This window comes from Aulonocara stuartgranti (genome assembly GCF_965226115.1).
Source record: "Aulonocara stuartgranti genome assembly, chromosome: 1".
Classification (NCBI taxonomy): Eukaryota; Metazoa; Chordata; class Actinopteri; order Cichliformes; family Cichlidae; genus Aulonocara; species Aulonocara stuartgranti.
This window is the reverse complement of record NC_138939.1, coordinates 31,507,137-31,519,648: the sequence shown is the minus strand read 5'-3', so window position 1 is coordinate 31,519,648 and position 12,512 is coordinate 31,507,137. Positions and strand designations below refer to the sequence as shown.

Genomic DNA, 12,512 nt, shown 5'->3' with positions numbered 1-12,512 from the left:
TTTTTTGTTCATATTTATAAGATAAGGGACTTGGTTGAAGTCCTGACCATATACAGAGCTGCGGCTGGCTTTGAAATCAGTTACAAGAAACAAACCCAGGGAAACCCGAGCATCTCATTAGGCCAGATGTCTCTGTGTTCTCTGTTACTAAAGAGGTACAAGTACTGCCAAAGTGGACTTATCTCACTGTTATTTGCTCCAAGCATGTCAGCACTGAAATGGACAAACATATATGCCAAATACTGGTTTTAGGCTTGAAATCGTACATACATGTCATTATAATTAGACTAGATTAGACTAAAATCATTGCTGCAATTACTAAACATAAGACTCTGTCTGTCTTATGCCAGTGCATTTGCTTGTCAGGAAGAAAGTATTGATTCATTGGACTTTTCTCTGTGTTTCATACATTTAGCGGCGGTCAGAAGTGCAATTAAAGTGTGCTGTCGAAACTGTTTGGTCTAAATGCTACAAGCTACTCGCGATTAGATAACAGACAAATTCTCCTTGAGTGGATAGGACAAACAAAACCTGATGACAAGGTGGTGTTAGGGTCAGGCAGTGCATCATGTTAATACAATGTCAGTGTCTACATTTCATTAGATTAGAGTGGAAATGAGATGACACTTGTAGTTACTACATATATATATACACACACACATATATATTGCAGGGTGCATTTAAATTTCGCTACCCTTTTAACGCAGTGAAGACACTGCAGTTGTAGCCCACAGCATAAACTGATCCTGAAGCTTTGTATTAAGTGTTTCTGAAGCGTCACGCAGCCCCAACATTAGCAACATAACATGTTAAAACAAATATCATAGTAGCTTTTCATGCAGACCTAATCGTGTTAAAGCAGCAGTGTGGAGGAGTGTTTCTTAATATTTCTGGAGACTAAGCCTGCTGGACCTTATGTATTTAATTTAATGATAGGCAATATTATATGAAAACCGAAAGAGCTACATGCTCTCCATTATTGATTCAAATTACTGTGTGCAATGTGCGTGCTGGATTGATGTGCAACTTTCTAGCCTCTTTTAGATAATTGATTTATCCACAAAAGCTGCAAATTGTCTACATGGCTCTATTGCTCTCATCAATCACTTTTACTGCAATCAAGCAACAGATAGCAGCAAGGCAAAGTTAAAAACAGACCGAGGAAGAAAGTCAAAGACTCAAAGAGGGCAAAGGATAGGAAATAGCAGGCTTGAATTTATCAACTGGGCAGACACATGACTCCAGTGAGGGGATAGACGTGAAAGAAGGGGCAACTGCATGCCAGCCTTATCAGAGCTAATATTGTTGTAAATCACATATTTGTCAGCTTGTTTAATATACTTAAAGCATTTCCCAATAATCTGTTAATGCAGCTTTAAGTTAGTGTACCTAAAAAAGTGCTTGGATTGAAGGGGGATTGAAGATAGACACAGACATTCAGACATGGACATAGCACAACTCTCTTCATGCCGATCAATCAGATGAAGAGCCAACTTTAAGTAGTTATCAAAAGAGCGCTTCATTACCGCAACAAAACTAGGGGCAAGCAAGGTACAACCAAACACATTTTGCTTTTGATAAATGAAGAAATGTTTTTGCTAGATTATATATATTTTGAACAATCAACACAGACATCCCCTACTACTACCAAAAAAAAAAGGAACACATTTTGATGATTTAAAGGGAATTCGTTTGAACAGTTCTAGCTGTATTTAAAAATATGTGACTGTGTGTGTGTGGCTTAGTCTAAGCCATATATATGCATCCATGCACATTTTCCAAGGCTCTTTAGACTAAGTCACATCTTTAACAATACTTTAATATGCATTTTATTTTTTACTCTTGAAGCGCTTTACCTCACATTGGTAGTCATTTACCAATTAACCTGACATGTATGTCTTTGGGACTGTGGCAGGAAGCCAGAATACCCACAGGAAACCCACACATCCACACAGCCAGAGTATCACTCCACCCTAACCATTAAGCTATTTTCAGTAGTTTTGCACCTGGGGGTGCCTTAATTGTAGCACTATGTTACAGTTGACATAATGCTACAAAAAAATGTACATGCATGAATTTTAATTTGTATCAGTTGTCCAGCGTTTATTCCTCGTAATAGCACTGCATGTGTCTGATTGGATATCTGGTTTCACAGGGGAAAAAATAACAATGACGATATAGAGGTCTTCAAAACTCATGTAATATTTTACACTTTGCATTGCAGGGTTGAAAGCAGAACATCTTCCAGTCGGGTGGTAAACTGACCAGAAGCACACCCTAAAAAAAAAGTGCCTCGTGCACTCCTAGCGAGAGTCGTTTTACGTATACTATACATTAATTGGAAAGCTGTGTGCTTTGTGGTTTGCTACAGCTTAGTGACTTGTCCTACAAAACGTGCATCTGCAGTTAGAAATCTCACTGCACCGAGCAGTAAATGTATTCATCACCCACAATATAACGGCGCACAGTCTAGAATACTAATAATCTCTCTACTGCTTTCCCCCGAAACCTGTTTGCATTTCTGCATTTTTCCTGCTCAGTCAGATACCAGCAGCTTTACAAAATGTCTCAGTGATTACATCTTACACTGTTTGATAGCACTGTCAATAAGTAGTTCATCACCATTATCTAACAGGCATTTCAGATTCAGAGAGTATCACCCACTTGCGGTGCTATTGAACAAAGACAGCTGAACTCAGGGCTCGAATTCAAACCGAAAGAGAGTTGTGCAGAACTGAATGCACACCTTTGATTCACATAGCTTTCTGACTAGTCCTGGATGGTGTAGCGACCACAAATGTTAAAAGGCAATAAGTAATATACAGTTATGTAAGTGTGCCACGTGTGCAGTCAACATCAATTACAGTCAGATGACCTCAAGTTTCACCCTGTGGTCAGTTTGTTCAGTGTGGACAATGAAAACACAAATCCCACATGAGCCTGGATCAGGGGGCGTCTCCTGTTCTATCGATCGCTATTATGTAAACTTGAGCCCGACTCTGTAACATTAAAGCGTTCTCGGCTTTTGTCCTGCCCGAGCAGCATTTGGATGTGTTGGAAAATGGCTGCCGTGACCGGACCTCTACAGACCTCGTCTCCCACTCGTTCTCTCTGCTCTCCTGCTTTGGAGTGACTAGATGCTTTTATGTGGAGTGACTAATGCTCGCTCTAAAGGGCCTGGGGTATATCTCATCGGGTGTGCATGCGTGCATTTGTGTGTATGTGCATGTGTGTGCGCTGTACGCGACCAATCCGCATGCCAGGACTTGACTTGCTTACATGAGGATGAGTCACTTTCATGGTCTGCAAAGACCAAGACCCCCCCACACACACACACGCACATCATCTTGATCCATGCAAATGATTTGATTTTTAAATGTTTATTGTATAGTATCAATTGGATTCGAGTTACAGTAAGTGAAGGAGGTTTGAGGTGCAGATTGGCACAAACAGTAATTTTCACTGTGTGAATATAAATGATTTCTGTGCCCAGTTATGCCAGATCAGATTCAAACAGACATTCAGTCGTCGTTAAACGCGGAAGATGTGTCCTTAACTTTTTAAAACTTCTACAGGTGTTCGGTACACAGATTCTGAAGAAAAATCCAGAAGCCAGAAATAAAACAGAACATTTACTAGTTTTTTGGGGGTTTTTTTGTCTCTTTATGTTAAACTTTTAGTGGTGCACAGTAAAATCATGTGCCAGCTTTAATGGCTGCTTTACACATACAAGTACATGTGGCATTCACATACTTTTATTTAAATAAAAGATCTGGGTACTTGTGGACTGCAGAGAACAATAGCTGGAGTTCATTTTGCTGTCTTTGGCTCTCTTCAGGACAAAGCCAATTTTTTTCACCCATCAGTGTCAGAATGAACATCTGTCAGCACCTAGATGAGCTCCTCACTCCTTTCCCCTCGTACAGTCCCTCTTTGCATGTGATTCAACATAATGTATTTAAATTATGTAGGTGGGATAGCGCAGCGGCTCAGTGCTCGCCACTATCATCCCACAGCAAGAAGGTCCTTGGTTTGGTTAGAGATAATGAACGCATGAATGGCTGATGTGGGTGTTTTACTTCAGCAGCAGAGCACAGTTGGTGATTGTATTCATGTTGGTTTTCAGGCCATGTGTTTTACCTGCAGCTGCCTTAAATCTTTGTAAAACGGGAAATTTTAAAACGCTTAAGACGTTTCACACTGATTTCATCATGTCCCGTGAGATTTCTCGGACTTCGTTTGCTTAAAACCTGAATTACAGTCTGCTGCATAGCTGAGGTTAAAGTAGAGTTTGAACAGAAACATCACGGTGCACTGTGTCCATCAGCTCTCTCTGCAGGCTTCAGTCAGTGTAAACAGAAAGAGAGCTGAAAGGATTTTATACAAAAGTTAATTCAAAGCAGCAGCCGGCCAACAAATGAATCACTGTAAGTGAAGTATCCAGCAGTCCATTTCTCTTCAAGAAATCATGTCTGCGTCCTGCTAATTAGTTTTCTCGGTAATGTGACAGGGATATAATTACAACGTGGATTATATTCATAGATTTTAGTTTTTTGTTTGCTTGCTTTTGTTTTGTTTTTCTTTGTTTTTCTTTCTTCTTTTTTTAGCCATTGCATGGTCACAGTTCCAATCCAAGTTGCATTTGAGGGATTCAAGTCCTAAGACCCTTACAGGATCGGCTGAAAAAACAAAAAAAGATTCAGGGCCTTTTGTTAAAGTTAGGAAAAGCTGTGGTTTCGTTTAGACATTGAAGCAAACTCTTAGACTTTTTCTGCTGTAAACCAAGATCTTAAAATCCCTTTCTCCTAACTCGAGTGAAGGGAATGAAGATTGAGATTTGGGGAATTAAACGTACATTTCTTTTTTTCTTGTTACATTGAGATTCAGAGCACTTTCATACCTACATGATAAAAAACCTACCAGTCCACAGCGAATTGGTCTGGGCTAGGAAATAGTCTCACACAGAACATCAAATAAAACTGTTGTTTTTACATTTTAGTTTTAGTGTGAAATAAAACAAACTAGAAATAGTTTCGGGTTCATGCTAAGCTAAACTACTAGCTTCTTATTTACATCACAGGAATGACGGCACGATCATCACCATCAGTCATCGACCCTTCACAAGAACCGATGTTGTGTTGCAAAAGGAAACAGGGTAGAAAAAGAAAAGGAATTCTTTGTCAGGTAACATTTTACTGATCTGTTGTCAACTTGTTTGATATTTTAATTCCCAACATTTTCCCCATCGTCGACCACATCAGCTGAAAGCTTTAGAGAATTGGAAAACAAATAATCTGATAATTAAAGTGAGAAAAAAACCCTCTAGTGTGAGAATTCACTGGCTTTTAAACTGCAGTGAGTATTTCAGGGCTTTTGCGATGCTAGTTGGCAACGCGAGAAATGCAACGGCATTGCCATATTTTATTGTTTCACTGTTTTCTTGTGCTTTACGGTCTAAATGGTTTGTTAAGTGTTTATTAAAACTATTTACAGGCGAGCCATCCTATTTAGAAAATGGTTTATTGTGAAACTTTATGTTTAAGATGATGACTGGTTGGGCAGCAGTTTAATTGACTGGTGCTTTCGGTTCTGCTTCCCTTTGGCTGCCATGTTGGCACAAACACACACACTCATTCTATCTTGTGCAGATATCTGTTGCATGCAATCTTGAGAGCTGCGTGATTAACCAAACTGCTTGACTGCTTCCCTCAGTGGCACATCGCAGCCTCCCTCCCTTGCTTCCCGTTCGCCTCTTTGATCACACACATTCTTACATACAACACACACCCTCCCACCGGCTTCCACAGTTTCTGTTTTCCTTTTGATTTCATTTACTGCAGCAGGTCGGTTTTAATTTATTTATGCTCCCTTACCTCTCATTCAGATAATTTGTTATCATGCCTTCCTGCTCCGTGTCGCTCTCTGCTGATCCTATCCAATTCGGCTTTAATTAGTGTGTTCTTGATGACTTCTTTTGAGGTGCCAACTCAGATTTTTTCCCCTTTTTTAAAAAAAACTATTCTCTGCTGATTCGTGTAAATGAATAACCTCAAGATCGGGTTTAGCGTGGGCCAGGGAATGATGCTTTATCGAGAATTCCCATTGAGTTTTAGGGAAATAGTTGTGGCCTTTTTGATTTGAAAGGAACAGGAAGCGTATAAAGCAGCTGTGCTGAAACGTTTTTTTCAGTGGTTCTCATTACATTTATTTGGGTTTTCTCTCACGGATCTGATATCAGTTAATGATATGTCAAGATGCCAAAGCTGCTAGAGCCATATTTTCTTTAATAAATGGAAGCTGATTTTGCCAGGGCTATGGCATGTTGTTATTAGCATGACATGGAAATAATAATAATAATAAAATTTCTCCCAGCGGACAACTGTTTCCAGTTCTGGCTTCGCTCATACCACTGAGGGTGAAAACCGTCTTTATGTTCAAGGGACTTTGCAGTTTCATTTTCCTTGGGCCGCGTCCACGCAGCTATTTTGGAAGGCTTTAACTGACGTCTGTTGGATTATGCAGAGAAACCACGGCGTCCTCTTTTAGGATTTTTTGTTTTACTTCGCAGGCCACTAACAGTAAATCCTTTTTCCCTCCAGCCAACTCCTGGTTTTATGCAGTCATGGTTTTCTGCCTCTTCGTTAGATGCGAGACTCAGCAGTTGGCAGATTTAAAAGGCTACCATTGAACTGATGGAAAATTCCATTTAATTTTTACTGTTAACAAACAGTTGATTTGTTGATTTTTTCTTCTTTCCCCCTGCAGCCACAGAATCTATTTGTGTGGGCCTCTGTGCATGCTATCTGGTGCACAGAAAATACTGAAAATGTCTCCAAATTATTCAGAGTGAGTGAAGGTAGACTGCCAAGTATGAGAACAGGCAGCAGGTAACCACACAGAATAAGTTAAGAAGATGTTATATTCGTCCTGTCATTTTAGTATTATTCAAATGTCTCCGCAGGTCTATGTTTTTTATCTCAGCGCTGTCCCTGTAGATGTTATGCTGAGTTTTATAGCCTTTAACTGCCTAATTAAGTAAATCTGTGCAAATGATACTGCTTTTCCTTTCAGACCAGTTTTATGAAAAATCATATCTGTTACACGGCAGTATTTTCCATTTGCACTAAAATTCACCTCATTTTAATGTAACAGGATAAGTATTTTACACGTTAGTTGATAAGTAGCTTTTGTGCCACATTCAAATAAATGCAAAGCTTAAATTTAAATGAAATGAAAATTTGAAAATGAAAAAAATGCTCATTTCAACGACTGTGAGTGAAAAAAACTGGATTGAAAGCTCCGTGGTTTTAAAAGAAATGTAGTGACATCAATTCATCAAGAACAGATCAGCTGACCCCCAAACTAATAAATGCCGAAAAATTATCCATGAACAAATTAATTATTTGAGTGACCCACTGTATATACTTACATAAGAGTGCAAATCCAGCAGAAAATCCATTAGTGAAAGAATGACTAAATATGTGAACGCATGAATAAAGAATTAGTAAATGAGCAGAGTCGGCGCATGAAAGGAGGAAGGTGAATAATGGATGAATGAATGAATTAGTCAAGAAACACCCAGTGAATGGGTGATTGATTGAACGAGCAGTAAGTAGATAAAAAATTGATGGATTACTTTGTGTGTGTGTGTGTGTGTGTGTGTGTGTGTGTGTGTGTGTGTGTGTGTGTGTGTGTGTGTGTGAAAGAAAAGAGAGATAAAGTATGAATGAGTTATCAAAAGAATCAATCAGTGTGTAAGAATGGAGGATATGAGTTTATGAATGAAAGAAGAGTGAATGAACACATGGATGGGAATGAAAGTCAAGAGGAGTGGCAAAGACAGTAGCAGTGAATGAGTTAAATAGTGAGGGAGAGACTCGGTGTGTTTATTCATCAGATACTGTTCAAATCAATCGTTTCACAAGCACCATGAAAGTGTGAAAGTAACTAACAGGCTGTATTGCCGTTCAAATACTTAAATTGTAAAGTGTCAGACACACAGCGTACTTATAACTCATTGTACTTTACTCTGGTGTTGTGCATAAAGCTAGATTTAATGTTGATTTTCATTACATAAATATTTTATAGTCAAATTCTTCCTCCCAAACCCAGATCTTTCTAGACATGTTTCCTTTTTTCCCTCTTCTGGTACAGTGTGTCGGCATGGGGGGGAAGACATATTATTAGTTATCTCAGTGTTTGCCTCTGTGGGTTTCCTGTGAGCTAATTGGAGCCCTCCCATGTGTCCCAGTTGAAAAACTGCATGTTTTGCTGTTAAAAATAGGTACAGCATTTCCTGCTGTGCCAGGGATGGTATTTGTCTCACAAAAAAAAAGAAAAAAAACACATCGGTAGAGCTTGTTAATTTTAGTGGTAGCTGCAGCATCGGAAACTCATGCACACGCACAGGCAGAATACGCAAATGGCCAAAGAGCCTCATTCGAGTTGATGCAACAGTGGGGAAAATTAAGCTTGTTATCTTTTAAATGGGAAAAATAAAGTCTATGCCTGAATTTCTAAGTGAAGAACTGCATCAATGGTGGATTTATTGTGACGGAACCAGCTGCTCGTTGTAGAGCTTTACAATCTCCCAGTGCAACGTTTTCCACCACAGAGCGGTTGATTTTGGTTCCCTTTGCTTTTTCTTTCATTCTCTGCAAGCTACGTGTTAGTCAAGGAAAGCTCAATTGTGCAAAACATTTGTGCCAAATTTTCCACCAGCAGCACAGTTGTTATTGATCCTAACACTATTCTTGTGTAAGAAATGAGACATTTTTAAAGAAAAACATTACACTGTAGACATGGCAGTAAAAGTCTGAACACACAAGCTGTGCCTTTTATTTTAATGAATCAAATTAGTTGTAGACTTCAAGTAAAAGTTGATATTGCTGTGGGATATTTGCATGGTGGCAACGATTTTATTCGCAATCTAAATAATCCCACATTATTGCAACCATTACACCGGTTTCATTACAAAGCAATCTGCCAGGAATGTACACATACACATATTTCCTTAGCGAATGCAGAACGTAGCTAGATTATGTCAAATTACATCAAGTCAGTTAATTGTTTTTTTCCTGGAGTTTGTGTGTGTAAGCAGACTTCCTCTAAAACGTCTGTGTAGACAGACTCTCCCGTCCTTTTTGCCAAAATAATTCAATATTTGTGGAGATCTGGATCATTGATGTGTGCAGTTATAGTCACATTACACCTCACTAAGCACGAGACAGATATCCCATTTATAAGCTGGATTGTAATAGATGCGGGACCCAGAAAGCTTCAGACGTAAGTGGCAGGTACGATATCTCCAGATGAGACTGCCAGAAATTATTCAGTGTTGGCAGACATTTGTGCTTTTTTGTTTCTCCTTTGGTTTATTTGTTTATTTATTATGAAACGCTCTCCCCGAGCACACCGGGCTCTTCCCGTCAGACTTGATCAATTGGCTCCATGTAATGTTGTTCCAGGGCTGCATTGCCATACATTTGTTGAAAACGCTCTCTCGGAGGATGGGGTGGAGGGCACCATAAGTCATAAGCAAGAAACTTGTGTTTTGGATAAATGTAATCATTGTCATAGCAACAGGGGCTGGAATCTCTGATAGTAGCTATTTTTCTGTGGAAAACATTGTCCTTGTGTGTGTGTGTGTGTGTGTGTGTGTGTGTGTGTGTGTGTGTGTGTGTGTGTGTGTGTGTGCGCGTGTGCATGCCATGTGTTTGGGGTTTGGTTAAGTGCAACTGTTAAAAAGGAGAAAAAGACGTTTGCACTTTCTTTTCTTTCTTCTTCTTCTTTTTTTTCCCCAAGTCTCACCCACGGTTTGGAAAATGTGTGTTTTGGAGAAAAGAGTTTTCCAAACAGTTCACTGGCTGAGAAAACGACTCTAAAAATATATAATATGTGCATGTCTTTCTTATTTGACTCAATCTGCTGCATATTCTGGAGTGAAATTCAAGTGCTAAACAGCAAAGAGGAGCCTCATGATATCAGTAACAGTTCAGGGTCCTGGCTGTCGTGCTACATGCTGTTTTTAAGTGGCTCTCTGCAACAGCTGGGGAGCAGGGTTTAATCCACAGTGCGAGGCTGAATTATGCATTATACTGTGAATGCTACACCATGTCTATTTAAATGCAGTGCCTGTCCTGTCTTTTGGGTCTCCACTGCTTGTGCAGCTACTCGGCTATAGATGTCACATAAAGAGGAAGAGTGTGCTGGAGAAAACCAAAAATTATATGCAGATTTCTCTTTGTGCTTCAATTATGATTTTTAGTGGATATTTAAATTAATGTGCTGGAAGGCTAAAGGTTCTTGCTTTGTAAATCCAGATACACCGATATTGTTAGCTTTAAATAAAAACTTAAAAAAAAATACTTTTAAATAGAGATGCTTGTGAAAACTCTTTGCTTGTTTAGCATTAATAAATAGGCCGGTGTTTACCTAAGTGAAAATATAAGCTCTTAAATAGCTTTGTGCCTAGAGATAAAGGTAATAAACTGAGGCAAATGAGACATAATGCATTTTTTGGAGTAATAAGTCATAATTATTGGGGAAAAAAAGTTGTTCCCAATGGGAAAAAATTCACCTCCATAATAAGGTTGATTAGTGGACGCTAATTAGGAGCATCATAAACACATATGGAACCTGTCTGATTTAAACCTGTAATGTTCTCTGTGTTATTGAAGTGCGCAGCAAGAAAAATCATTTTCAGGTGATTTTTAAGCACTTGCTGGGATATTCAGCCCACTAGCAGATTATTGAAAAAAAATGTCTCCACAGTCCCCAAAATTTCCTCCTAAGATCTGTAGATAACTTTCGCAAGTTTTTCAAACTGCTAACACAAATGTGAACTACATGGGAGGCACTGCAGGACAGGTTTTTGCTGTCCAAAATGTATCTGAACGAGATTACAATTCACTAGCAACCGTATCTATGTACAGCTTATAATAAAAGATGTTAGGCTATAGTACTGTAATAGTAGACATGTTTGCTAACGACCTGACATGTGCCCTAGCAAATCCACGCTATTACTCATAAACAAACAATGTTGGCTTATAAAATGGAATAATCAAGGGGGGATAAAATCATGTGGTGATTTGAAACAGGTAGGATATGTCTGTAAACCCTCAAGCAGCATTTTGCAATAAAAATAAGCAGACAAACGTGCAAAATGCCTAAGGAAGGTGAAACCACAGCTGCACTGCCTTCAGTGCTACAGTACAGTTGTGGTTTGCTGGTCAAATGGTTAAAAAGCAAAAGTTCCTCTTGGTGCTGTTTAACTGTATATCTTCAGATGTTCGCAACCAATTTACTAAAGCCGGAAAGATATTCTATTGTAACTGTTTGAAAACTAAACTGCATAGTTTTAGACTTTGATATTTCAATTCTTTGTTCCTGTATAGCCTTCAATTATTTATTATAGCATGTATTTGCCATGTACTTCTGAGTTTAATGCACATAATTACATAGATGTTGGCTACAGCAGAGAGTTTTCACTGCTTTTATTAATCTTTGCATTATAACTTTCCTGTCTCTGCAACTGGCTGAAGGACCAATAACAGCAAGAGTGACAGACCAATTGGCTGTTGCACTGCCCCCTGGTGATAGTAAACAGCTACTGCATGTAGATGATAGTCAGCAAAGCTGTTTGTAGGCTGTGTGGAACCACTATTTCCCCCACTGCATGTCATCAAATTAAAACCCAAGTGGTTCAACCACCAACAATGGTCATTGAAAACATGCATTAATGTGGATAGTGTGTCAAATTTTTTTTTTTTAAATCACTCAGATCTTTACACTTGTGTCCTCAAACAATAACTAGCCAAGCCACAGCTATAATAATAACATACAGGCTTCATTTATAGCTTATTTATATATCAAGATTTACAAGATTCACTTTCATCTCCCCCCTTTCAGCATCAAATGTCAGGGTCTAAGTTGAAGTAAGTTGTACTGTAACTTCGGTCTAATAAAAGGTAAAGGATCAGTAGAGTGCCCAGTGCTATAACTGGTACAGCAGCACCAGAGAGAGCACTGCCACTCTGGAGAAAAAGCTGTTATTCTGCCAATGTTAAAATTGCAAACCCCCATTATAGTCATGGCACAGTGGCCAGATAGTGCCCATTCAGGGCCGATGTGCTAAAATTGCTGCTTTTGAGAGCTCGACGACATCAGATGATACAACAATAGTGACTGGTGACTTGTGAACATGTGTTCATTCTTATATAAGAAACAATGGCTGACAAAGAGCCCAAGCACGCTGGCTTTAAGGGCCTCTAAAGAAAATCTATGTAGATAAATAACAAAAGAAAAGGAAGATTGCTTTTTTTTAAAAATACACATAATGGCGTTTTATAAGAATAATATGATTTGTGTATGTTTTTGTTGCCGAAATAGTGACGGCAGTTGGACACACCGCTCCCCTTCCTTTCTAAAGGGTAAAGATTCTGCTGTAACAGAATTACTACACTAAAGGATTCACTTTAGAGTCCAGGATTTAGTTTAATTACAGTCTGACG

The 12,512-nt window shown here is 38.9% G+C and overlaps 1 protein-coding gene across 5 annotated transcripts in view; it reads left to right on the top strand.

The window, feature by feature from the left end:
* Nucleotides 1–12,512, top strand: part of kcna4 (potassium voltage-gated channel, shaker-related subfamily, member 4) — a 109,902-nt gene that overhangs the window by 15,582 nt on the left and 81,808 nt on the right. Inside the window, exon 3 of one of the 5 annotated variants that reach the window (XM_082535430.1) lies at nt 5,081–5,168. The exons of the other annotated variants lie outside the window; for them this stretch is intronic. The gene's annotated coding sequence lies outside the window, so the exon portion shown is untranslated. Of the gene's footprint in view, nt 1–5,080; nt 5,169–12,512 lie in introns of those variants that run through there. 5 annotated transcript variants of the gene reach the window in all.